Raw genomic sequence first — 26,563 nt, forward strand, 5'->3', positions numbered from 1 at the left:
TGGGAAAAATGTACACTCTCTGAAGTTTGTACTGCGGGCGCAAAGGCCCTAGTGCTGGGGCAACATTTCAATGCGGTCCGAAAAGTTGAATGGTAAAGAATGGGGTTCTCTGAAGTTTGCCACCGCGGCCGTAATGCATTTTGTGCGGTCTGCGGTGGACCACTGCGGCCGCAGATCTTGTGGTCCGCAGTGGACGTCTCCCCAGTGCTTCAGACTTGTGAGTACCGCGGACCGCGGTGCCATTTTGTGCGGTTCGTGGTGGGTAGGTGAAGTGGGCCCCAGGTGATTTTTCTATAAATATGATCTGAGGCCTTCATTTAAAACTTTTCGCTCATTTGCTCACTAAGTAGAAAAATACTATTCATCCATGCCCTAACTGCATGAATTTAATCAATCACTCTCATTCATCTGTGTTGCATCCTGTTGCTGGTATTTTTAATCTTCTCTTAGTCTTTAATTGTGTTTATTTTCTTTTAATTAATTAGTTATATGTCTTCTTTCCCTTTTTCTTTAAATTTTTAGCTTAGGGTTGCATAATGTGCTTAGATTAGGATTAATTAGTTAAATACAATGATTAACTACCTAGTGGGTTCATAATATGTGCATTCAGGCTTAAAATGAGCAAAATCTAAAACCCTAGGTTGGTATTACTGCTTGTGGTTTACCGCGATCCGCGGTGGATTTACTGTGGTCCACGGTGCTTCTCCGTGGTCCGAAATGCCATTTTGTGTGGACCGCGGTGCCTTAATAGGACCGTGGTACCATTTTGTGCGGTCCGTGGCGGCCTTTATCAGAGAGTGGGTTGTCTGACCTCCACCTCAATGCAGGTCGCGATGTTATTACATGCGTTCCACAGTGGTCCCTTTGCGGCCCGCACTATATTTTGTGCGGACCGCAGTCTGTTGTCTGCAGCTATTGTCTTCTATTTTCTGCAATTATCTCATTCACTAATTCTTTTGATACTAACAAGCTTCAATTGAATTCCACTTGCAGAAAATGGTTAAATTACTAGGCGGTGGTGGAAAACAAAAGGGAAAAGGAGAGTCCTCTCGGGGTAGGGGACAAGGCATGATCAGATTGACCCCACAAGTCCGGCAGGCAATCAAAGATACCAGAAAGTCAATAAGGGTTGCGGATAGAGCTGCTTCCCATTCGGGAAGTGAGTATGTGCCCTCTCGGGAGGCATCCGACTCCGAGTCAGTGCCAGAGTATGTTCCTGACTGGCCGGAAAGGAGAAGATTGAGATATACACCTCCGGGCACTCCTACTGCTCAAGCTTCAGTGGAAATTTCTTTCGAGTCGTCTGAGGGCTCAGCTGAGAGCGGTGATGATATTTCTTCTACCTCACCTACAGCTTCAAAACCTGGTAAGGATCTCATAGAAGAAGAAGAAGGAGGGGGTGAGCCCCAACTAGGAGGGGTGGCTAGAACTAGAAAATCGGAAGCTTGGAAAGATAGGTTTGTCAGTGAAGTGGCATACCATAATTTCAGAGAATGGTGGCCCGAGATGAAGTTAATATCTGAGCGGAGATTCATTGACAAGGACCTTCTGCCTCACAAACCAAATGTGCAAAGGCAATTTAGAGAAAGGCCGGGCTGGGACTATTTCACAGGCAATGTTGAGGATGCAAATGAGCACTTGGTGAAGGAGTTTTACACTAACGTTGCTCACATCAAAAAGGGCACTACAGTGACCAAGGTGTGAAATTTGAAAGTAAAGTTTGATGGGAAAACAATTAATGACTACCTGGGCTTTCTGGGGGAGGATGACACATTATACTTAGAAAAGGTAGCTTTGGGGGAGGATGCCCGTCCGTGGTTAGCAGAGTACTTGGAAATCCTAGGTACCACCCCAGAATGGTTGACAGCGAGAGTCAAAATATTGAGGAGAACCCTAAACTTCGAGGCAAAAGGGTGGGAGACATTTGTTTGTAGCAGGCTAGACCCCACCACTCATGAGAACTCTCTTTCTATCTCCCGGGCAATTCTGGTAGCTTCTATTATGGCGGGGTACTCGATTAACATCGGGAATGTTATGTCCAAGTTAACCACATGGGTGGTCAACGAAGGTGATAGATCATACCCCTACCCAAATTTCCTGACTATGTACTTTGAGGATCAAGATGTAGAAAAAAAAAGAGATTCGATGTGAAGGTGAAACCGAAGGCACCCTTTTCCTAGTATAGCCTACAGGGTGATGACAACCCCAAAGGCAAGGGTCCTAAAAGCAAATCCACTGCTTCTATTAGCCAGTCTGAAGAGCCAGTAGTAGTAGCTCTTACTCAGCCTCCTTCAACTACCCCAGATATGGCCCCAGGTCCCTCTACTACCACTGCCCCAGATATCCCCTCCTCTTCAGCCTACCCATTGATCGCCCACCGTCTAAATCAGACCCTTGCTAGTATCAACAACTAGATGCAGGCAACCACTTCTAAGTTGTCTGTCCTTTCTACCTCGGTGGCAGCCCAGTCGGTACCCCCTCAGCCAAAAGTCTCACAGTTAGTGGAGGACACTCTCAAGGAGCTTATGAACAACCAGAAGAAGCTCCTAGAGAACCAGCAGTTGATATTGAAGGTTGTCGGTACACATGGAAAAGCACTGAAGGAGCTCACCAAAGAAACAAAGAAGTTGAGAAAAACTCGAGCTTCCAAGGAGTCAGTGTAAGAGTTGCGGGTGGAGGTAGAGAAATTGAAGGTTGATCACTTGCCTTTGGAGCTTTTATTGCATGACCCAGCTCCAGCAGCCCAGCCTGAGCCGGAGCAGGAGGTGGAGAGGCCATCAAAGAGGAAGAGGGTGATTCCCCGTGCTGATTATGTTGTGATAGAGTTGGAGGACCCGCAGGGAGGTTCCTCTATCCAACCTCAGGCCTAGTGTAGGCCAGGTCCCAATGGAGACAGAGGTTATAGGGATCCAGTCATAGGTTCCCGAGCAGTCCGAGGACCTAGGGACCCAGGGACCCAGGCTCATGATCTTATGCAGACAGAGGGTCAATAGGGAGTTTCTCTTTACTCTCTATCTTTTATTGATCTTATTTTGGTTAGTTAGCATTGAGGACAATACTAGCTCTCATTTGAGGGGTAGCCCTATTTGGATGATTTGGGTTGTATTTATGACACTACTTTTTTATTATGCTTTCTTTTTTACTTTTGGTATGTACATAATTTTACCATTTTAGTTCACTTTTCGTACTTTGCAACTTTGGTCTATATATAAAGTTACTTTCTGATGTATATATTCATTCCCCCTTATGTATATTCGTCTAAATCCCCTCTTGTATATATTCATTCTACTTTCCGCATTTTTTCTTTCATAGCTTCTTACTTCACTTTCATAGCTTCTTATTTTGAGTTTTTGTGTTCAATAAGCCTTTGGTTTTTTTAATGCCACAGTTCTTTCCAAATGTGGAGTTTGTGTGAACCAGTTGGCTCTTCCCGATGATGGATGACATGACAACCTTCTTAAGGGTTTGAGTCTATTTTCTTTTTGCTTTTTCTATAAATAGTAGCTAGTGAGTAATGGTGCCTCAAGCAAAGCTTCACTTGGGCCTAACACATTTGCCTTAGATCCTATGGTCAAAAACAAATTGGTGTGTATAGGATGGTGAAAGTTGTGACCTTGAGACTCTTGTGTTGGACGATAATCATCAAGTGGTTTTTCAGGACCATTGTGTTGCTCAAATCTTAGCTAAGGTTGTTGTGGGCCCTCGACACTGTTTCTTTAGCAATCCTGTAACTTGTGTGGTTAGAATTTGAATTGCAAGTCCAAGTCCCGAGCCATTAGTCTAAAACTTGCCCTGAATGTTTATCTAGGCGAAATTCTAAGTGTAGTTTGACTTAAGATGTGATTATAGGCTCTCCTTGATCCGAATGATATCTTGAAAACTTCCATAACCTACCAATGATAATATCCCTAGTCAACCATTTTGAGCCATAGACCTTTTTCTTTCAAAAACCACAATACAAGCCTTTACCCGTTCTAAAAATACCCTCTCTTGGCACCCGATCTTTCCTTAGCACAAGGCAAAAACATAAGTTTGGGGGGAGAGACGAGGAATGTAACAAAGTGATAAAAGGTACAAAATGAAGAAAAGGAAAGGCAATGAAAAAGAAAGAAAATCAAAAAGTCAAAAAGAATGGTCAATGTAGAAAAAAATGAAGGGATTCAATAAAAGTAAAGAGATGAAAGGTGTGGAAAGTTGAGAAAGGAGAAAAAGGCTTGAAATGAACAAGAAAGAGTGACACTGTGTCTCTCTAACCCCTAAGAAAGAAGTTAATGAATCAAAAAGTCAAGAGAATGTGTGCCAAAATGAAGCAAATGAAGTGCTTAAGGGAAGATGAAACATACCTAGACCAAATATTTCCTACCCTGAACCAAAAGACTTCACTATATCTCCACAAAAGCCCTATATGGTCTTGAGTTGAATGAAACTTACATTAGTGGTGACTCACATAAGGGACAAGCTTATGGTACTTAAAGCCTGACTTGTGACCTTTCTTTGAGAGAGATGAGTGTGTTTTCCACAATCCTTATTCTGAGTGCTACAACCTAAAAGTGAGGTTTGCTTAGGGAGAGTTTAGGAGTATGAGTTTGGGTTCCACAATGACCAAAGTAGTAGAAAGATTTTCTTTGATGCTCTTGTGTCGCACTAAATCCATGGTGCTTAGAAGGTCGAATGTTGTTAATGATTCATTTGAATTGAGGGAAATTGTTAGTCCCAATTGATGCTAGATGAGGTCACTTTAAGTCAGCTGAATTTTCTTGGATTTACTCTTAAGGAGGTGGGTCTTATTTTGTTTGCTTGAGGACAAGCAAAAGCTTAAGTTTGGGGGAGTTGATAACTAGGAATTATAGTTCATTTTACACTCCTTTTTACTTGAGTTTTGATTCAAAATGTATACAAAATAGTCCCAAAGGCTTACATATTGTACTTGTTTGCAGGGTTTGGTCAAAAAGGTGACAAATAGTCAAAACTAGCTCAAAAGGGAGTGAAACATGCACAAGTACCAAGAACAAGTCAAAAGCACAGTTGCAACAGACCCACCGCGGCCGCAATCCATTTAGTACGGTCCGCGGTGAAGAGATTCAGAGAAGTGCAATTTTGGAAGTTCAAGCACTGCGGCCACAAACCATTTTGCGCGGACCACAGTAGCCTCACCGCGAACACAATCGAGTTTATGCGATCCTCGGAGCAGAGATTCAGTGAACTGGGATTTCAACTGTTGGAAGCCAATGTGGTCCGCAGTCCTTTTTGTGCGGACCGCAGTTGAAGCCACCACGGCCGCATTGCATTTTATGCGGCCCACGGTGGCCAGATTCAGAGAATGATTAATCAAGCAAAAAAGCCTCATTGAGGTCCGCGGTGCATTTTATGCGGACCGCAGTATCTCATCAGGGGTATTTTTGTCCAAAAAATTTGGCCTAGTATAAATACTTTTTTTTCACATTTTTAGGGTATCTTTTGTAATCTGTGAGAGACCAAAGCACGTGAACAGTGTTTTATTTCCATTTTGCAAAATTTGTAGTTAGATTAACACTGAATCTTCTCTTTATCTTAGTTTGTAATCAAATCATATGGTTATTCTTCATCTATGTCTCTATTTTTTCCTTTATTTTGAGTAGCTAGACCCATTAACTAGGTTTGTGGCTCAACCCTAGTGTGGGTATTTGATGGGTCTTTTGATTTAAGGATTAGATGTTTATGGGTAGTTGATATTTGGGCTGATTTGTGTTTCCCATGTTGAATTAGTGGTTGCAAACACTAATTTGTGCCTATTTGACTTGGGCTCTTCTTGAGAAAGAGAGCTTGAGTCTAGAAAAATCAGTCCAACAAGGAATTGGGGTGTAATCAAGAGATTGATAGGCTCAATTAAAGGGTTAAACCTAGAGATAGTAACCCCTACTTGAGCCTATATTGCTTGCACAATTTTGACACCCAATTGGTCTTGAGAAAGTCAATTAAGGCAAAGTCACTCAAGCTACCAAGAGGTATAGAGTGAGTAATTCCGTGCATTGGCTATATCGCAACCCCCAACATAACGTTTTTGCCTTGGGCTTTAGATCCCGTCAAGTATTCACCTAGGAGAAAGTCACTTCCCTAGTGCCTCTTTAACTATTTAGAAAACCTCACAAGCAATCATTCTTAGTTTAATTTAGCTTATCATTAGCATAAATATTAGAAGTAACAACCAACCAAAAGATGATTGGAAGAGTAATTAAGAGCACTACACATTTCTAGTTTAGATAGGAATCCAATTCCCACGTCTAGATTCCTGTGGATTCGATCCCGACCATCTCGGGTAAAAGCTACTTCGACCACTCTCGCCACTTTGTAGTGGTGTAGGGTTAGCTTCGATCAGGAGTGTCATGTTAGGTTTACACTGATCATCGCAGCTTGCAGCACTTGTTCAAATAGAGGGATCTTAATTTGAGGTAGGGTAGATGGCTGGAGTTGCTAAAGGATTGTGATATCACCATTCTTTACCATCCGGGCAAGGAAATTGTGGTCATAGATGCCTTGAGTTGGAAAGCAGAGAGTATGGGATCTTGGCATTCATTTCAGCAGAGGAGAGGCCACTAGCTTTGGACATTCAGTCCTTGGCTAACAAACTTGTGAGGTTGGACATTTTAGAGCCCAGCCAAGTCCTTGCGTATGTTGTTGCCCAGTCTTTGTTATTAAGGCAGATCTAGGCTCAGCAGTTCGATGATCCGCATTTGACAGTTCTCAGAGAGACGGTGCTACAGGGTAGTACCAAAGAGGTTTCAATTGGCGAGGATGGTGTTCTGCGACTCCAAGGTCGCCTTTGTGTTTCTAATGCCGATGGCTTGAGGGAGAGGATTCTAGATGAGGCACACATTTCACGGTACTCCATTTACTGAGGTGCTACAAAGATGTATCGTGACTTGAGGCAGCATTATTGGTGGCGGTGAATGAAGAAAGACATAGTAGAATATGTGGCTAGGTGTTTGAATTACCATCATGGTAAGTATGAACACCAGAGGCCAGTGGCCTACTTCAGCAGATGCCCATACCTGAGTGGAAATGTGAGTGCATTAATATGGACTTCGTAGTTGTGTTACCGCGGACATTGCGAAACTTTTATGCATTCTAAGTCATTGTCAACAGGTTGACCAATTCGGCACACTTCATTCCAGTAGTGACTACTTATACTTCAGAGAGGGTGGCTCAGATCTATATTCGGGAGATAGTTCGGATGTACGGTGTTCTTGTTTCCATCATATCAGATAGAGGCCCTCAATTCACTTCCCATTTCTAGAGAGCTGTTTAGAGTGAGTTGGGGACTCGTGTGGAGCTCAGCACAAAATTCTATCCTCAGACCGACTGATATTCGGAGCGGACAGTTCAGATTTTGGAGGACATGCTTAGAGCATGTATGATTGACTTTGGAGGACAGTGGGACCAGTTCTTGACTTTGGCCGAGTTTTCTTACAACAATAGTTAACAGTCCAGCATCGAGATGGCCCCATTTGAGGCTTTATATGGTTGGTGATGTCATTTTCCTATCGTGTGGTTTGAGTCCGGTGAGGCTAAGTTGTACGGTACAGATTTAGTGAAAGATGCCTTAGAGAAGGTAAAGTTGATTCAGGAGAGACTTCGCACAGCATAGTCTAGACAGAGGAGTTACGCATATCAAAAGGCGCGTGATGTATCATTCATGGTTGGCAAGAAGGTCCTCTTGAAAGTTTTGCCGATGAAGGGTATTATGAGATTCGGGAAGAAAGGCAAGCTGAGCCCAAGGTTTATTGGCCCATTTGAGGTGTTGAGGCGAGTTAGGGAGGTTGCTTATGAGCTTACTTTACCTCCCAGCCTATCAGGAGTTCATCCAGTTTTTCATGTGTCTATGCTTTGGAGGTATTACGCCGACTTATCCCATGTGTTAGACTTCAGTACTATCCAGCTAGATGAGAGTTTGGGTTTTGAGGAGGAGCTAGTTACCGTTGTTGATAGACAGGATCTCCAGTTGAGATCCAAGAGGATTTCTGTGGTAAGGGTCTAGTGGAGGGACCAACCAGTCGAGGAGGCGACCTGGAGTCCGAGGAGGACATGCAGAGAAAATACCCCCATCTTTTTCCTAGCTCAGGTACTTTTCTGTGTCCGTTCGAGGACGAACATTTGTTTAAGAGGTAGAGAATGTAACGACCTGATTGGTCGTTTTGCTTTCTAGAATCCTATTCCCCTAAATAAGACTTCTCGTACTTACTTTAATTGATTTATGACTTGCGAGGATAGTTGGTTCGGGATTTGGAAGAGTTTGAGTTGAAATCGGAACACTTGGTTCCTTAATATTGGATTAAAAGGCCAAGTTTGACTTCGGTCAACATTTCTAGTAAATGGACCCGGACTCATGTTTTGATGGTCCCGGAAGGTCCGTGGTAAAATATGGTACTTTGATGTATGCCCGGAATCGAATTCCGAGGTCCCTAGCCCGAGTAATGAATTTTTGTTAAAAATTGTTAAACTGAAAATCTAAGGATTTAAAGAAATTGAATAATGTTTGATTATGTTGGTATCAGGCCAGTATGTTGGTTTCGCAGCCCGGTACAGGTCCAATATTACATTTAAGTCATGTCTGTGAAATTTGGTGAGAAACGGGACTGATTTGACGTGATTCAGACGTCCGGTTGTAAAAATAGGAATTTCAAATGTTCTTAAGGATTTCATGTGTTTTGGTGTTAAATCCGTAGTTTTAGATGTTATTTCGGCTATTTGATCGCACGAGAAAGTTTGTATGATGTTGTTGGACTTGTGTGAGTATTCAGAGTGGAGCCCCGAGGGCTCGTGTGAGTTTTGGATGTGGGTTGGGAGTGAAAACACCCCAGTTTTTTGGTGTTTCTAGGTAGAGTTGCAGGTCTCGCAAATGCAAGGAATTGTTCGCATTTGCGAGGAAGGCTTCGTATTTGCAATGAAGCCTGGGTTGGGGCAGTGGTCGCATTTGCGACATTTTGTTCGCATTTGCGAACCCAGCAGGGTCCGCATTTGCGACCCTTCTGTCGCATTTGTGATCATTGCAGAGGGATGCCCAGGTTCGCATTTGCGATGATTTTGTCGTAATTGCGACCGTCGCATTTGCGAACTTGATGTCGCAAATGCGACATCAGAGAACTGGACACAACTTTTAAAAACGGGACTTAGGCCATTTATTTCATTTCACTTCTACACTTGGGCGATTTGGGAGCTTCCAAAGAGAAGATTTCAACCTAGCATTATGAGTTAAGTTATTTCCACTTAATGTGAGTTTAATACTTGGATTTTGGGTAGATTAACACATAGAAATTAGTGGAAATCATGTGATTAGAGCAAAACCTAGGATTTTGATAAAAACAAGATTTAACCACGAAATTTCTTATGGAATGGAGTAAAAATCATATATTCTTGATCCTTAGGTTATGGGTAACAACTTTCTTAAAAAATTTCCAAAATCTGGGCACAAGGGCCCGGGGTAGATTTTAGGAATCTTGTAATTTGGATTATGGAATCACGCTAATGGTTGGGATATGAACTTTTAAACCAATATTGATTAGTTTTTATGCTATTTTGATAGTTTTGGAGTGTTTGGCGCCAAATTGAGGATTTGGGCATAAGCTTAGGCCGGAAATTAGACCGTGAAGTAAGGTAAGTCTCTTTTCTAACCTTGTAAGAGTGAATTATCCCCATAGGAGAAATAATTAAATATTTGCCACTAATTGCGGGGGCTACGTACGAACAGGTGATGAGAGTCCGTGCATAGCCCCTATAAGCTTAAGTTCGGGTAGTCTAGGACCCAAAAGCATGTTTTACTTGCTATATCTGTAATTGTATCGTCAATTTAGATTGCGTGAAACGTATTGAACTTGGTAAATGAATTTCTGAAAAACTAAATATCATTTTCTTAACCGCTAAAGAAAGGCTTGATATTTCTTTGGATAATTGCTTTCCTGATAAATTATTGATTGATTGCTTGATATTTTTATCTGTGTTTGACTGCATCGCATGTATGATTCGCGAGCAGGATAATAGATGCATCTATGGTTTGCGTCATTCGAACCTCCAGCAGTGCACACTTTATTTTTATGTTGGATCAAGTCGTACGACCTCGGCATTATTTGCGCATGCTTCTTGCTTGGTACTTTCTGTGATTTGAACTATTTTAAAAGCCTTGAAATATAAATCGTTAAGTGAAATATTATCTAGGAAAGAACCTATCACTCCCTGTTATAAATTTTTATATAATTATGACATCCATGCATAGCATAACATTTAAATTATATTATTATTGACCCTAGTAAGTGTCAAGTCGACCCCTCGTCACTACTTCTTCGAGGTTAGACTAGATACTTACTCGGTCCATATTGTTTATGTACTCATACTACGCTTCTGTACTTAAATGTACAGGATTTGAGGCAGGTACATCTAGCTACCAGACCGGCGTGCGTTCCTGATACTCGACCGAGATTCAACGGTGAGCTGCCCCTCTGAGCCGTTCAACAACATATCGGAGTTTCTCTTCTTTTGTTATTTTTATGTACTGTCTATTCTGGTTCAGACAGTAGGATAGTGACATTTTGTACATTCTACTAGTTGCCCTAGTACGTGCGACACTAGTTCCTGGCACATACTGTAGACTATTATTTTGGGATGTATTTATGTCATTACAAACTTGTTAATTATCGATTGTTTAAAAGCTTAAATGGTAACAAAAAGTTGGGATGTGTTTCTAAAACTAATGAGGACTCACCAGTTGATTAGGATTGACTTGCTTAACAATGGTGTTGGGCACCATCATGATCTATAGTGGAATTTGGGTCGTGGCAGGGGCAAACCCTTTCCATAACTCATATGGGGTTTTATCTAACTTCTTATGAGGATCCTTATTAATAACATAACATGCAGATAAAATAGCTTCCCCTCCATATATTATCAGATAAACCCGAATTCAAAAGCATAAAATTCATCATTTCCTTAAGGGTTCTATTTTTTCGTTCGGCTACATCATTTTGTTGGGGAGTATAGGGAGCACTAACCTCATGTATAATACCATTTATCTCACAAAAGGCTTCTAGAGTATTAGTACTATATTCACCATCCATGTCAGACCTAAGTCTCTTGATTTTTTTGTCTAATTGATTCTCTACTTCTGCCTTGTATTTCAAAAACATGCTTTCAGCCTCATCTTTTGACTTAAGAAGATATACCTTAGTGTATCTAGAAAAGTCATCTACAAAGGTGATGTAGTATTTCTTTCCATCCTCACTAACAGTATTCTTGAAATTTGCTAAGTTTGAATGCACTAGATCAAGCAATTCTATCTTTCTACTAGTTACAATCTTAAAAGGCTTTTTGGTATGTTTTGCTTCTACACAAATAGGACACTTAGAAAAATTATCAACATTAATTGCAGGAATTAATTTTATTTTTTTAAGTCTTTTAATAGAAGCAATATTAACATGACCTAGTCTACCGTGCCACAAATAAATAGACTCAGCAATATAAGCAAAATTTAAAGTACTAGCATTATTAGTAATCTTTTGAACGATGTTCAGTACAAACAAACCCCCACTAAGGTAAACCTTTCCAACAAAGTCTTCCCCATGAGAAATAACAACTTTATCAGATTCAAAAACAAGTTTAAGACTTGCTTCGTTGAGAAGCACACCAGAAATTAAATTTCTGCAAAGGGAGGGTACATGTAGAACATTGTTCAAGGCTAAGATTTTTCCAGAAGTTAAGTTAAGGAGAATTTTTCCTTTACCCATAACTCCATCTATAGTGGAGTTACCCATGTAGACATACTTGCCATCAACAGATTCCTCAAAGTCTTGAAATAGCTCCTTGTTGGTGCAAAGGTTCCTTGAAGCGCATGTGTCCAGTATCCAGTCAGTCTTGTTATCCACCATGTTCGCCTCAACAACCACAACAACAATGATATCACCACCTTCAGTAAGGTTAGCTTCTACTGGAGATTTTCCTCCATTATTTGAGCTTTGTACTTGTCTTTAATTGTATTGAAAAACCTTGTGACCAATTTTGCAGCAGACATAGCAAGGTCCTTTCGACTTTTGAATATGGCCCTCCGGCTTATTGAAGTAATTCTGCTTCTTTACATGTCCTTTATTTTGGCCTTTCTTTTGTTTTCTTTCAAACCTATCTTTCACAAAAGTAATAGAAGATTCCACAAGGTTAGCTTTAGAATGATATCACCACCTTCTGGCTTGTTGATTGTTGATTATTGGTTAAGGGTGTTGTTTACCTTATGGTGATAAAGAATAATGTTGATTATAACTATTTGAGACTTTAGAATTTATCTAGGAGCAGGAGAATGGGTTATTGGGTGTAGAGACACCATTAATAAGGACTATGCAGCTTTATGCCACCAAGTGTTCGAGAAAATGCCTAAGTGACCAAAACATGAGTATTATTGCTAATATGGAATCCCTTTGACTTGTATTGATATAGATTGAAGTTGAAGAGGTTGGAGAATGTTGTATTATGCTCAAGAGCAGGAAGTTAAGGTATGTGAGGCTAACTCTCTATGTTTGGGAATATTAATGATTCTCCCTACACTACGTCTCTTTTACGACGTATCAATTGCCTCAAAAATATAGTTAAGCCTAGTTTCTTGAATAGTTGTAGAGCTTCTATTCTCTAGCTTCATAACTCGTTCATGACTTTCATTCTGAATGTTGTGAGCTCAGTGCGTATTCAATATAGACTTGGGTTTGATACTAGTATAGATTATTCAGTACGCCATAAACAGTTGAAGTTTCAGTGTTCATAATCAGTTCAAGAATACATGTCTCAGTCTAGTCCTATTCAGTATTCCAGTATTACGTAACTCAGTGTGATCCAGTATTCTAGTATTATGTAACTCAATGTGATTCAGTATTTCACTATCATATATTGCAGTATGATTCTCAGTTCCTGATTTTAAATCCTTGAATGTTGAACACTTGTATTTGGGCCTGAGGCCGCATTTTATGCTTTATGCATTTTTGGGCCTGAGGCCGCAGTTTATGCTTTATGCATTTTGGACCTGAGGTCGCAGTTATTTATACGTATACTTAGGACCGAGGCCATAGTTTGTGAACATATATATTGGTCCTGAGGCCGCAGTTTAATATTCAGATAAACAGGTTGTTCATCATTCAGAAGAGGGAGTATTCATATCTTTACTTCCTTTCAGTTCAATTATTAGTTATCGTTCAGTTATCAGCTACCAGTTATCAGTTTAGTTATCAGTTATCAGTTCAGTTACCAGTTATCAGTCTAGTTATCATTTATTAGTTATCATTTCAGTTATTAGTTATCAGTTATCAATTATCATTTCAGTTTCAATTTCAATAGTTATCATTTCAGTTATCAATTATCAATTCTCAGTTATCAGCTTAGTTTCAATTTCAGCATTTATAATTCTTTCTTTCAGTTGCGTTACATACCAGTACAATTCAAATGTACTGACGTCCCTTTTTGCCCGGGGCCTGCATCTCACAATGTAGGTAATGATTTACAGGTCGACGACGCAGAGCGCTAGGATTTTCGTACCATCTATTTGGTGATCCCCAGTTCTTTCGGGGCATTATCATTACTTTACAACCTTTCAGTATTTACAGATAGTCAGTGTTTTTAGTATTTCAATAGAGCCTTCATAGACTAGAGTAACAATTAGACAAAGTCTCAGACTTTTCATGTTAAGCCATGTTGGCTACAAATATGTTTCAGAATTGTATTAGCATTTTCGCACTTTGATTTATATCATCCAGACTTTTAGTATATCAGCATGTGTTAGTTTATCTTCCGCATTTAGTATGTTATGATATCACATGTTGATTCAGCCAGCTAGTTGATTCACTCGGTCACATGTAGTCAGGCACCGAGTGTCGTGTTACGTCCAAGCCCAGGTTCGGGGTGTGACAAAGCTTGGTATCAGAGCACTAGGTTCAAGAGTCCTAGGGAGTCTATGAAGCCGTGTCCAGTGAAGTTTCCTTTATATGTGTGTGCCGTCCACTCATATAAATGGTTAACTACCAAGACATCTAGGATTGTCTCATCTCTTTCTACTCTAGATCGTGCCATGAAGCTTAGAGCAATAATTAACATTCTCTTCCTATTGGATGCCCAAGCGATGCGTAGGAGAAACCTAAGGTCCTAAAGAGGATAATTGCCCATTGGAGTATAATTATGGAGTACAGGTTAGTAAATATGAGACTTGAGAGGATGTTAAAAGCAGGATGAAATGGATAGTAGTGCATATTAGAGCATAACCTTATCAAAAAGTACAAAAGCAGTTATCATGTCTTATGGTTATCAGTTTACCTCAATTTCCAGTTATACAGTCTTTCAGTTAGCAAGTTTATGGTTATTCAGTACGCCAGTATTCAGTTATATGGTTACCAAATATCCATTTTCAGTGTATCAAAATTTCTGGTGACTTGTGAGTATACAGTGATGCATATAGATTCTTAAAGAAAATGTAAGTAACAATGATTATAGCAAAATTTTCGCATGTTTTAGGGATTAAGACCCAAGACTCACCGGATGGTGCATGAAGTGATTTATCAGATGTGTGTGGTAATGTATCTGTATGTCAGACCCTACAGTGTAGCAGGTTAAGAATTTGACCGCAAATGGACTAGAATTGGTCATTATAGTTTTGGAAAAAAAATGGGGAGACTAAGTGGAAAATACCTAGGGGTCAGAAACGTTTGTTATTACCAAAGATGTGATTTCGTACAACTCATGCAAATGACAAGAAGATATGATGTATGAAATGAGAACCAAAAGCAGTCAATATTGAATTTTAGGGAATGATTTTAAGTTGTTTAGAATTATTCAAATCAGAACTAGAAGTACCACGCTAGTAAGCTACTATAAGAAACAGCTATTGACATAAGATAAAAGATATGGCAGTTCCTACTTAGGTTATGTGACTAAGTAATTACTGTGGATGTTTATAGTATGATATGATTTTGTATTATATAGAAAGTTTGGGGTTAGATATTTTAATTTTGTTTAAGACAGATGAATTTCCCTAAGTGTGATCCATGTACATAGTTCAAGAAAAATGATAGTGTGTGGCAAAAGAATATGGTCAGATGATGAGGGAAGTTAAGAGTAACCTTATGCTTCATTTTAGTTATTCAAAGCAGGAGAAGAAAATATGATGCTAGCAGGTGGTTAGTAAAAGGATATTAAGTAAGTTTTGAGTAGATACAATGAATTAGCAATTTCAGCTGAGCTAGTAAAGGTGAGATTTGATCCACTTAGCCAGATTATCTCTAGTGAGTGGATGGCAGTTTGAAAATACCGAATGCATGTGTCAGAGCCCAAAGAGTTTAAGTTAAACTCGAAGTACAGTGGCAGTGGAAAAAAAATCAGCTAGCAGTGAGACAGCAACCTATAGAAGAATATCCTTTAGGAATTATCGAAATGTGATTTCTCCAGGATTGACAGTGTGAGCAGAGTTAAATAATTACGATTATGTAGGATAGTTATGAAGACATAAGCTTTCCGTTTATGTAAATAATTTAGTTTTTCCTAGTAAGAAAGATTTCTCATAGGTAAGTTGGGAGATGAGTCGTCATTAACGTAAAGTGCAAAGAATTGCAGAAGATAAAGAAAGTTGTTAGAATCCTGAAAAAAAAGGAAGGATCCGCAAGTATAAGACCTTTGGTCTAAGGGGTGATGTGAATTTTTTTTATAAGTCCAGTTAGTGATTTGAAACCCAAATAGTCAGCATGAGATATGAAAAAGAAAATTAATTCGGTAATGAGGGAAAATTGTATAATTACCACAGGGATTATGTATAACATGTGTAAGAAATGATCACCGAGCTTAGTTATTGATGATAAAGTGATCAAAGAAAAGCTATAAAATCATGCCTATTTATGTGTTATGAGGGTAGTGCCATTGCACGAGACTCTAATTGTGGAGTACAAGTCAAAGACTTAGATCGCAACAATGCTATAAGTGTTTTCAGGAAGTGCTTAGAATGATAATCAAGTATGGGAAGTGTAGCTCATGATTGAGACAGACAAGAGAACTATGGTGAAAATAAGTTCACCGCTTAGCCAAGCAAAGAGTTTGGCTTTCGGATTCTGAAGATGGTGGAATTATCGTCCAGAACAGAATTTGTTCTTCCTTAGTAGCCGAAGTGAAGAAGAAACGGTTTGATGATCCCTACGTGTTGCAGTTGAAAGAGTAGATTCACAAGTATAAAACGATGGCTTTTGAATAAAGGGGAGATGATGGTACTTTGAGGTACCAAGACAGATTGTGTGTTCCAGACATAGATGGACTTAAAGAGGGAAAATCATGTTAGAAGCCCATAATCCCAGGTATTCTTTCCATCCAGGTTCCCCAAATATGCATCATAACCAAGGAGATTTATTGGTTGAACGACATGAAAAAGAACGTCGCAGACTTTGTGGCCAATTGTCCGAATTGTTAGCAAGTGAAAGTCGAGCAGTAGAAAGTCTAGTGTTTTCATCCCAGGATACATATACTTTTGAGTGGAGATGGTAAATATGGAAATTTATAACGAGATTATCTTACTCATTTTAAAAGTATAATTTGATTGGATGATCGTAAATTAACTTACCAAGTTAGCACGCTTCTTGCCAATAAAAACTATAGATTCAGTAGAAGATTATACTGAGTTGTACATTCAGGAAATCATCTGATGTATGGGACTCCGTTGTTCGTCATTTCGGATTGTGGTGCTCAGTTTAAAATGAACTTTTAGAAGTCCTTTCAGAAAGGATTAGGCACAAGTTTTTCATCCTCGGAAAGATGGCCAGGCAGAGCGCATTATTCAAACAATTAAGGATATGTTCTTGATGTTAAAGTAATTGGGATAATCACATACCTCTCATTGACCTTGCTAATAATAACACCTACCATTCTAGTATCAAGATAGCACTGTGAGAGACTCTGTATGGGCGAAGGTGTAGATCGCCAATTGGTTGGTTCAAAGTTGGTAAAGAGGAATTGTTGGGACCAAATTTAGTCTATCACGCAATGGAGAAAGTTAAGTTGATTCAAGAGCGTTTGAAGAAAACTCAGAGCCGCCAAAAGTCCTATTCGAGCCAGCGGCATAGAGACCTAGAGTTTCAAGTTGATGATTGGGTGCTTCTGAAAGTTTCATTAGCGGCCTCAGGCCCAATCAGGTATTCATTTAGTTTAGTATACAAGTGTTAATGAAAGTTCATGTTTTCACCAGACCTATTTAAGGTCTGGAGTTAGCAGAAGTTACAATCAGGACAATCATTCGAGGACAAATGATCCCAAGGGGGAGATAATGTAACACCCCGTAAATTCGGCTCAGGTATGAATGAGTTAAAGGAGTAGTAAGGTTATATTTTGGGAATGTAAAGTCCAATCGGGATGATTATGGGTGAAAATAATTATTTCAAAATCAAGATGGAAAGTGAAGTGCATAAGATTTGACAAAATCTACTAAGTTTGCAGAAGGTTCGTATTCCAGCAGGTTTTAGTGAAAATGAGTAAAGAATTTGGGAGAACTTAAAGCATAAAAGTTGTAGGAATTTTCAATATCTTTCCAACGATATATTATATAGCCCGAACGGATCTCTGTGCAAAAGGTTATGCACATTTTACAGAACAGTATGGGATATGCGCGCCGGTAGTGCGGTCGCGCTAATTTTGAGGCAGTGTTACTGCTATTTAGCGCGGTCAGTAGCGCGGGAAGGTCTCCAAATGCGCGGGCGTGCTAGTGGGGGGGTGTTTTAAAGTTATATTTCGTCCCTCATAGCCCCAAAACATAAAAACATGCTCTAGAAAGGAGAACTCTCAAAAACCTAACTCCCTAAGGGTCCTTCCACCACCTAAGGCAAGTTCTAATGGTGATTCTAAGTTAATTTCAATATCCCAATATCTTATTAACATGGGTAAACCCTTCATATCATTAGATATTCATTTGGGGCATCATTGTTGAGAGAAGAAACTCTAGAACTTGAATTCAAGAAGATTGAACGTCAAAAAGGTAATGTCTTCACCCTCTAATTGATTCTAGCATTGGATTAATGAATATTGACTCAAGTTCATGAGATATGAGTTGATGAGTTTGATAGAAAAGCATGAACAATTATAGGTTTGGCTTGTTGATTGTTGATTATTGGTTAAGGGTGTTGTTTACCTTATGGGTGATAAAGAATAATGTTGATTATAACTATTTGAGAGTTTAGAATTTATCTAGGAGCAAGAAAATGGGTTATTGGGTATAGAGACACCATTAATAAGGACTATGAAGCTTTATGCCACCAAGTGTTTGAGAAAATGCCTAAGTGACCAAAACATGAGTATTATTGCTAATACGGAATCCCTTTGACTTGTATTGATATAGATTGAAGTTGAAGGGGTTGGCGAATGTTGTATTATGCTCAAGAGCAGGAAGTTAAGGTATGTGAGGCTATCTCTATGTTTGGGAATATTAATGATTCTCCCTATACTACGTCTCTTTTACGACGTATCAATTGCCTCAAAAATATAGTTAAGCCTAGTTCCTTGAATAGTTGTAGAGCTTCTATTCTCTAGCCTCATAAATCGTTCATGACTTTCATTCTGAACGTTGTGAGCTCAGTGCGTATTCAATATAGACTTGGGTTTGATGCCCCCGAGTCTTAGTATAGATTACTCAGTATGCCATAAACAGTTGAAGTTTCAGTGTTCATAATCAGTTCAAGAATACATGTCTCAGTCTAGTCCTATTAGTATTCCAGTATTATGTAACTCAGTGTGATCCAGTATTCCAGTATTATGTAACTTAATGTGATTCAGTATTTCACTATCATATATTGCAGTATGAGTCTCAGTTCCTGATTTTAAATCCCTGAATGTTGAACACTTGTATTTGGGCCTGAGGCCGCAGTTTATGCTTTATGCATTTTTGGGCCTGAGGCCGCAGTTTATGCTTTATGCATTTTGGACCTGAGGTCGCAGTTATGAATAAGTATACTTGGGCCCGAGGCCGCAGTTTATGCACATATATATATTGGGCCTGAGGCCGCAGTTTAATATTTAGATAAACAGGTTGTTCATCATTCAGAAGTGGGAGTATTCATATCTTTACTTCCTTTCAGTTCAATTATTAGTTACCGTTCAGTTATCAGTTATCATATCAGTTAAGAGTTATCAATTTAGTTATTAGTTATCAGTTCAGTTGCCAGTTATCATTTATTAGTTATCATTTCAGTTATTAGTTATCAGTTATCAATTATCATTTCAGTTTCAGTTTCAATAGTTATCATTTCAGTTATCAATTATCAATTCTCAGTTATCAGCTTAGTTTCAGTTTCAGCATTTATAATTCTTTCTTTCAGTTTCCTTACATACCAGTACAATTCAAATGTACTGACGTCCCTTTTTGCCCAGAGCCTGCATCTCACAATGCAGGTAATGATATACAGGTCGACGGCGCGCTCTAGGATTCTTGTACCAGCTATTTGGTGATCCCAGTTCTTTTGGGTCATTATCATTACTTTAAAGCCTTTCAGTATTTACAGATAGTCAGTATTTTCAGTACTTCAATAGAGGCTTCATAGACTAGAGTAACAGTTAGAGAGAGTCTCAGACTTTTCATGTTAAGCCATGTTGGTTGCAAATATGTTTCAGAATTGTATTAGCATTTTCGCACTTTGATTTATATCATCCAGACTTTCAGTATATCAGTATGTGTTAGTTTATCTTCCGCATTTAGTATGTTATGATATCACATGTTGATTCAGCTAGCCAGTCGGTTCGCTCGGTCACATGTAGTCAGACACCGAGTGTCGTGTTATGTCCAGGCCTAGGTTCGGGGTGTGACAACTTGAAAGAAAACTGAGTAGATAATATTGACAAGAAAAAACGGAAACAAGAACAACTTATCGATAAATATTGTGTTGTGGCAAGCCACTGCCTAGAACGCGATTTCGGTCGAACTAGATGCAAATCGTTAATATCGGTCGCTTCCCAAGGTTCCACAGTACCTCTAAACACGTGCATTTGTAGCTGGATGTTTGGAATTTGCACAAAACTATTGCCCAGAATTCGGATGAAGTAGAAAAGAGGATGTAGGTGTTTTTTCTATGTCAGATTATTCACAAAGAAGACCGCCTTTTGTAGGCAAAGCTATTGAACAGTTACAGATAAAGAAATTAATCTTTAGCTATTGCAGAAATTAAAAATGGAGTCATTACCCAATTAATTACAGTTGTTACAAGAATTAAATCATGGTTGTTACAATAATTAAATCATGACGGTTACAAAATAATAAATTGGACGTTACAAATCTTATTCAAAGAGAAAGGATTTGGACATATTCTAGTAAGCATGCATTTGGACATTTTTCTGGTAAGCTAAAAATTTGAAGAAATAATTTTAGCAAAACCAGATTTGGATTAGGCCCCACGTATATCTCGCGCGCAGAGGGAGGATGGGGGCAAATCGACCTGTTTTGCCTTCAGGACCAACTTCTCATGTGCGCGAGACCACTCCCTTTTACTAGCTCTTTACAAGCCCAACAAAGAGTAATTCATTATAACGTGAAGAAAAAGACTTTCCATAACAAATGAGAGATACTTTGTCATTCACAAAAGACAAAGAAGTAAAGAAAGAAAAAGGACTACAAAGAAATCTTTGACTTTGCATTATAAAATATAAAATAATACCAACAATAACAACAGAAGTGCAAAAGTGAATATGCACCAACTGAAGAAAATCCCTTGATGTTTTGGCCTATTGAATTGATAAGTTCCCATAGGTCCAATAGTAAAACGTGTAATCCGCAACCCCTAGAAATGTCGAGGTTAGAGCTACATATAAGATTGCATATTGAGTTGTGGTTGTGGATGGATTTTTGCAGAAATTAGATCCATCAATACATGCTGGAGGTCTTAATCCATCAATGACTGATGTTAATAGCAGAAGCTATATGCCCTGCAACTATAAACAAGTACTATGAATGTTCAATGGTGCAAACAAGATTTAGTGTAAGCAGTATCGGCTTATTGTCACAATTTGACTTATACGTTGGTTTGAGTTTGGGCCTGTGGGGTTCAAAACCCTTTACTCTCTATCTCAAATTGATGTTTGCTTCATATAGTTTCAAGCAGTGGCAAATTGCATATATGACATCTGGAGTTGCACTTTTTTTAAGCTCAATGTCATGAATTTGAAAATGCTTTTTAAATTTGTGACTATTTTTCAGTTACAAGTCTGAAAAATGACTTTTTGAACTTTACCCATTTAAAACTTGCAACTGGCTTGTGCTTGAGTGGGCTTTCCTTTGGGCTTTTGTTTGGGATTGGGCTTACCGGTGGTGCGGTAGTGCTGATCTGTCTAAAAGAAGCACTCAAATAATTTTAAGGAATAGTTACTTCCTGTAGCAAAGGTTCATACCTTATTTATTTTAAATAAGTACCTTTTTACAAAATTATATTTCATAGCTATCTTTTGATTTTTATAGCCAAATATTTATTTATGGTCATCTCCTACTCTTAAGCTATAAAATACGCCTTGTATTATTTTTCTCTCTCATTCTTTCAGATATTTCTCCACTCTCTCTCTCAACTCCAGTCTTTCTCCATGAATACAACCATAATTCTCCCAAATACAGATAGAAACGGGCAGCTTTGACTCTCAATGTGAAATTTTTCAGCAAGAATGGAATGGAGAGAGAAGTGAAGTCAACAACTATGGACAAAAATCAAAAAGCTTCAATATCTGATATGGCCAAGAACCAGAAAAGGCCACCAAAATACCCTTACAACCCTAAACAGACTCATGTGGATGTTGAAAATGGCACAGGTACGATGATTAATTTGTAATTTATGATTTATTACAGCCTATTAAGGTGAACTAACTCAATGTGCTATGTTGTGTCCTCTTCTCTTCGTCGTTCTAGAGTTCTGCCCAGGGGCGTACCTACGCTGGGGGGTGGGGGTTCACTGGAACCCATTGGTCTCGGTAAAAATATTGTATATATATTCTCTTTCTCTCTCTCTCTCTCTAACTCTCTCTCTATATATATATATATATATGTTACTACAAGGAGGATCCCTCTAAATATTTTATGTGGCCCCCTCAGTCACAAAGACTGGACATAAGAGTTGGTTTGTGGGAGTAGCTGCCTTCTTTTGCTTGACGACGTAGGTTCGAATCTGGGGTCTTACAGTCCATGGTATTTTATTTTACTTTTTAAAATTGAATGATTATTTAATTACTTATTTACTTTGTATCCATCTGAAAGTCTAAACTCGAAAACAAACCCTCTTTGTCTGGGTGCCTCCCTTCAACTTCAACTTTCCTTTCCGTTCCGTCCTTCACTTCTTCATTTCTTTGCATCCCTTTGAATTCGAATCCCTTATTAGGTGAGGGAGACTTTTCTTCAAATCTTTGATTATTTGAGTAAGTTTTTCTTCTTTTTACAAATATTGCTTTTTTAATTTTTGTGATTTTGACCTAGATTAGCAGTTGAAACGAATAATGAACCTACGACAACGTCCAGTCATCTATCAACTGTAATTCAAACCCTAAAAGTAATGAATCAATGCCTTCATCTTATTGGCCAAAGTGAAAGGCTACAGTCATGTCGCAACGTGCGAGCAAGTTAAGGTTGAATTTTGAAAAATTCAAAATCCTAAGTTTAATATTCCTGCAAAAATCCATGATATACGGATATGAAATTTGTGGATTACAGTTAAAATAGTCACACATTAATTTTGATTCATCCAGAAACACCTAAGCGAGAATTTGAGATGTACTAAACATGAGTCTTAGATATCTAGCTATGGATTTGAAATCCTTATTCACCAAAAAAGTAAATGGTCTAGAGTTTTTTAAAAGTCAATTCACTTCAAACACTGCAAAAGTTTATATGCACCTAAATGTGAACTGGTTGCACTAACCACCACTGTTGGATACTTGGATATCTAGGTATTATTAGGAGTCCTAATTCACCCAAATGTAATTACTGAAATGTAGAAAAAGGACGCAACTTATTCACATGTCATTGCTTTCTTGAGCACATTGTGCTAATTCTTTTATCTTAATAAATTAATTTTATAGGTATTTGAAGATTTGTGCTAATGCTATTTGAAATATTGTTTCAGTGAAGTGGACGATTTGAAACCAAGTTGTATTTTGATTTCAAGGACACCTTTCAGAAATTGGTAAGTGATCCTTCTATCTTTAATAAAGGGGTATGATTGCCCTATTAGAAATATTATTTTTGCTTTTGTTTGTGATAGAATAGGTGTGATTCCCCTATTAGAAATATTTTCTTTGCTTTAATCTTGATGGAAGGGCTGTGATTCCCCTATTAGAAATAATTTTTGCTTTGTTCTTGATGGAAGGGGTATGATTCCTCTATTATATGTTAATTCTATTTTAGTATTAATATAAGGAGTGTGATTAATCATATTAAAAATGTTATTTTGCTTGGCATTGTTGCTTTGTTGGAAGTTCTGTTGATGTGAATTGAGATGGACATATTTTTGACGAGGTTTAATTCTTCCCAACCAAGTTCTAGTTTTAGAGACAATTCCTCCCATCTTTTAGAGGAGATTGATGTGAAATCACTTAATACTGACCCTGTAGAGAGAATACCCATTGATAGATATAGCTCTAGAATACGGGATGAAGTGAGGAGACACTACATCCAAAGAGGGCCTTGCCAACCAGTTGATCACAAATTTTCTAAAACTTTATTTAGGAAGAAAATACGCCAATTTAGTCAGGATTGGTTTAAAGGTTCGCATTCTAGATGGTTAGAGTATAGCGTGAAGAAAGATGCCGCATTTTATTTATGTTGCTATTTATTCAAAAATGATTACGTTCATGGAAGCACAGGTGACTCTTTCACAAAAACCGGCTTTAAGGCTTGGAATAAAGGAACCGAAAGACTTGGTCTACATGTTGGTGAAGTAAATAGTCTCCACCAAAAGTGTTTCAACAATATGCCAGACTTGTTAAATCAATCTCAATCAATTCAAGATGCTTTTGAAAAGCAATAAGATCAACAAAAAACTGAATATCGAATTCGTTTAAATGCCTCAATTGATGTTGCAAGGTTTCTCTTGGACTTTGGATTGTCTTTTCGTGGTCACGATGAAAGTGAATCTTCGAAAAATAAAGGCCTTTTTCTAGGGCTTTTGGAATGGCTTGGAAATAGGCTTCCAAATGTAGATAGAATTATATCAAAACATGCTCCAAAAAATGATATGATGACTTCGCCAAAAATTCAAAAGGATATTGTGAGTGCTTGTGCACAAGAGACCGTGAAAGTTATAATTGATGACTTGGGGAAGATTATTTTGGGATTTAGTTGATGAGTCTCAGTATATTTCACACCATGAACAAATGGCCCTTGATTTGTGGTATGTTGACAAAAAAGGCCAAGTGAACGAGCCATTATTAGTCTTGTTCGTGTTAGTGATACATCTGCAAAATCACTGAAAGAAGCAGTACTTTCTTTGCTAATGAAACACTCAATAAATCCATCCAAAATACGTGGACAAAGCTATGATGGGGCTAGTAATATGCAGGGAAAGATGAATGGTCTTAAATCTTTAATTTTGCAAGAAAATCCATCAACATATTCCGTTCATTGTTCTGCATATCAATTACAGTTGACGTTTGTAGTTGTTGCTAAAAAACACAAGGAGGTAGAGACTTTCTTTGCTATTATTACTAACGTGTTGAATGTAATTGGATTTTCTTTTAAGCGTAGAGATCAACTTCGGGATCATCAAACAAAATTGTTGGAGCAATTGTTAGAGAGTGGTGAAATTCAAAGTGGAAAAGGATTAAATCAAGAGCGAGGGCTTCAAAGGCCAGGTGACACTCGTTGGGGATCACATTGTAAAACATTGGATAACTTTGTTATTTTATTTTCTTCTATTGTTCACGTGCTTGGGGTGATTGAATGTGAAGGTGATGTTAATGATAGGTTGCAAGCAGGAGCTTTTTCGAGTAAAATTAAAGCATTTGAATTTGTTTTCTTGCTTCACTTAATGTTGAAAGTGTTGCTAATGTCAAACGAGTTGAGCAAAACTTTACAGAAGAAAGATCAAGATATTGTCAATGCCATGTTATTTCTTGATATCACAAAGGAAAGGTTGCAAGAATAAGAGATAAAGGATGGGAACCATAGATGGATGAAGTATATTTATTTTGTGCAAAACATGATATTTTGGTGCCCAAGATGGAAGAATTTTATATTCCTGGAAAGTCGAAGCGTAGGACTTCTAGTGTTACTTATTCACATCACTTACGTGTTGAGCTTTTTTATGTCGTGATTGATTTGCAACTTCTGGAGCTTATTAGTCGTTTTGATGTTGTGAGTAGTAACCTGCTTCCTGGTATGGCTAGCTTGAATCCGGCTAACTCATTTGCTAATTTTGAGAAGGAGAGAATAATAACATTGGTCAAGCATTATCCCGATGAGTTTGGTGAATTGAAGTTTCGAGATCTTAGTCACCAACTTGACACTTTCATATGGCACATGCAACATAGTGACCCTGGGTTCTCTGATTTGAAAGGAATTGGTGATTTGGCAAAAGCATTTGTTGAGGCAAATCTTGTGGAGACTTATTCACTTGTTTATTTGCTTGTGAAGTTGACTTTAATTTTACCTGTCGCAACTGCAATGGTGGAAAGAGCATTCTCATCCATGAAGTACATCAAAGATGAATTGCGTAGTAGTATTAGTGATGCATTTTTAAATGATTGTTTAGTTTGTTACTTTGAGAAGGAAGTATTTGTAAATATAAACAATGATGCTATTGTTTACCATTTTCAAAATATGAAAGCGCGTCGAGTTCAACTATGAGTGGACAATGTACTTTTGTTATATTAGTATCAAGTTAATGGTATTTGATAATATTGATGTTTTTATTTTGATGATAAATTATCATAGTCATTTCAAAGAGTTACACCCGAACTTTATCGCTGGTGATTGGCATACTAAAGACAATGGTGCCCCCGTTATGCTTAAATCCTGGATCCGCCTCTGGTTCTGCCCAATCTGGGGTTTTCCGTCCCCAATCTACAAGCACTATTCAAATTCAATTGTAAAGAATAGGTTTTTTGAAGCGCACGTGCGGGTATTATGGTAACAGGAACAGTGGCGTTTCGAGTCAGAATCGCAGCCCTCTCGACGAGACGACATTAGGGTTATTCTTGAACAAAGATGACAGAGTTTGGGGCTGAGCAACTTGAATTTTCTGTTAATATATTTCAATATATCTCGTTGTATTTCCATGTATTTCATTGTCTTTTTTTTCATTGTATTTCAATGTATCTCGTTGTATACCATGTATTTCATTGTATTCATTATCTCATTGTATTCCATGAATGTATTCATATATATTTTTAATTAATATAATATATATATATATATATATATATATATATATATATATATATATATATATATATATATGTATTCAAACTGCTCTGTTTTTTGTTGCATTTATCGGCTGGAAAAAATATTAAGCATATTTTCTCTGAAGATTGCTATGTTTTTGGGGTATTTTTTAGTTGAAAATCTTTTTTATAATTGGAAATACAA

General features: G+C 38.2%; 1 long non-coding RNA gene and 1 pseudogene across 2 annotated transcripts; one reads left to right on the top strand and one right to left on the bottom strand.

The window, feature by feature from the left end:
• Window positions 1-21,435, bottom strand: part of LOC138881758 (protein NRT1/ PTR FAMILY 2.6-like) — a 65,914-nt pseudogene extending 44,479 nt beyond the window's left edge.
• An 825-nt stretch (window positions 21,436-22,260) lies between these two features.
• Window positions 22,261-26,247, top strand: LOC104236475 (uncharacterized). Of its 2 annotated transcripts, none has more exons than XR_011403757.1 (3): window positions 22,261-22,398; window positions 23,103-23,162; window positions 24,722-26,247. It is a non-coding gene; the product is annotated as an uncharacterized lncRNA (long non-coding RNA). The 2 variants fall into 2 exon arrangements; XR_011403758.1 differs by having other exon boundaries at window positions 25,910-26,247.
• The last annotated feature ends 316 nt before the right edge of the window (window positions 26,248-26,563 follow it).

The sequence above is a fragment of the Nicotiana sylvestris genome, chromosome 11 (assembly GCF_000393655.2).
Source record: "Nicotiana sylvestris chromosome 11, ASM39365v2, whole genome shotgun sequence".
NCBI classification, from domain to species: Eukaryota; Viridiplantae; Streptophyta; class Magnoliopsida; order Solanales; family Solanaceae; genus Nicotiana; species Nicotiana sylvestris.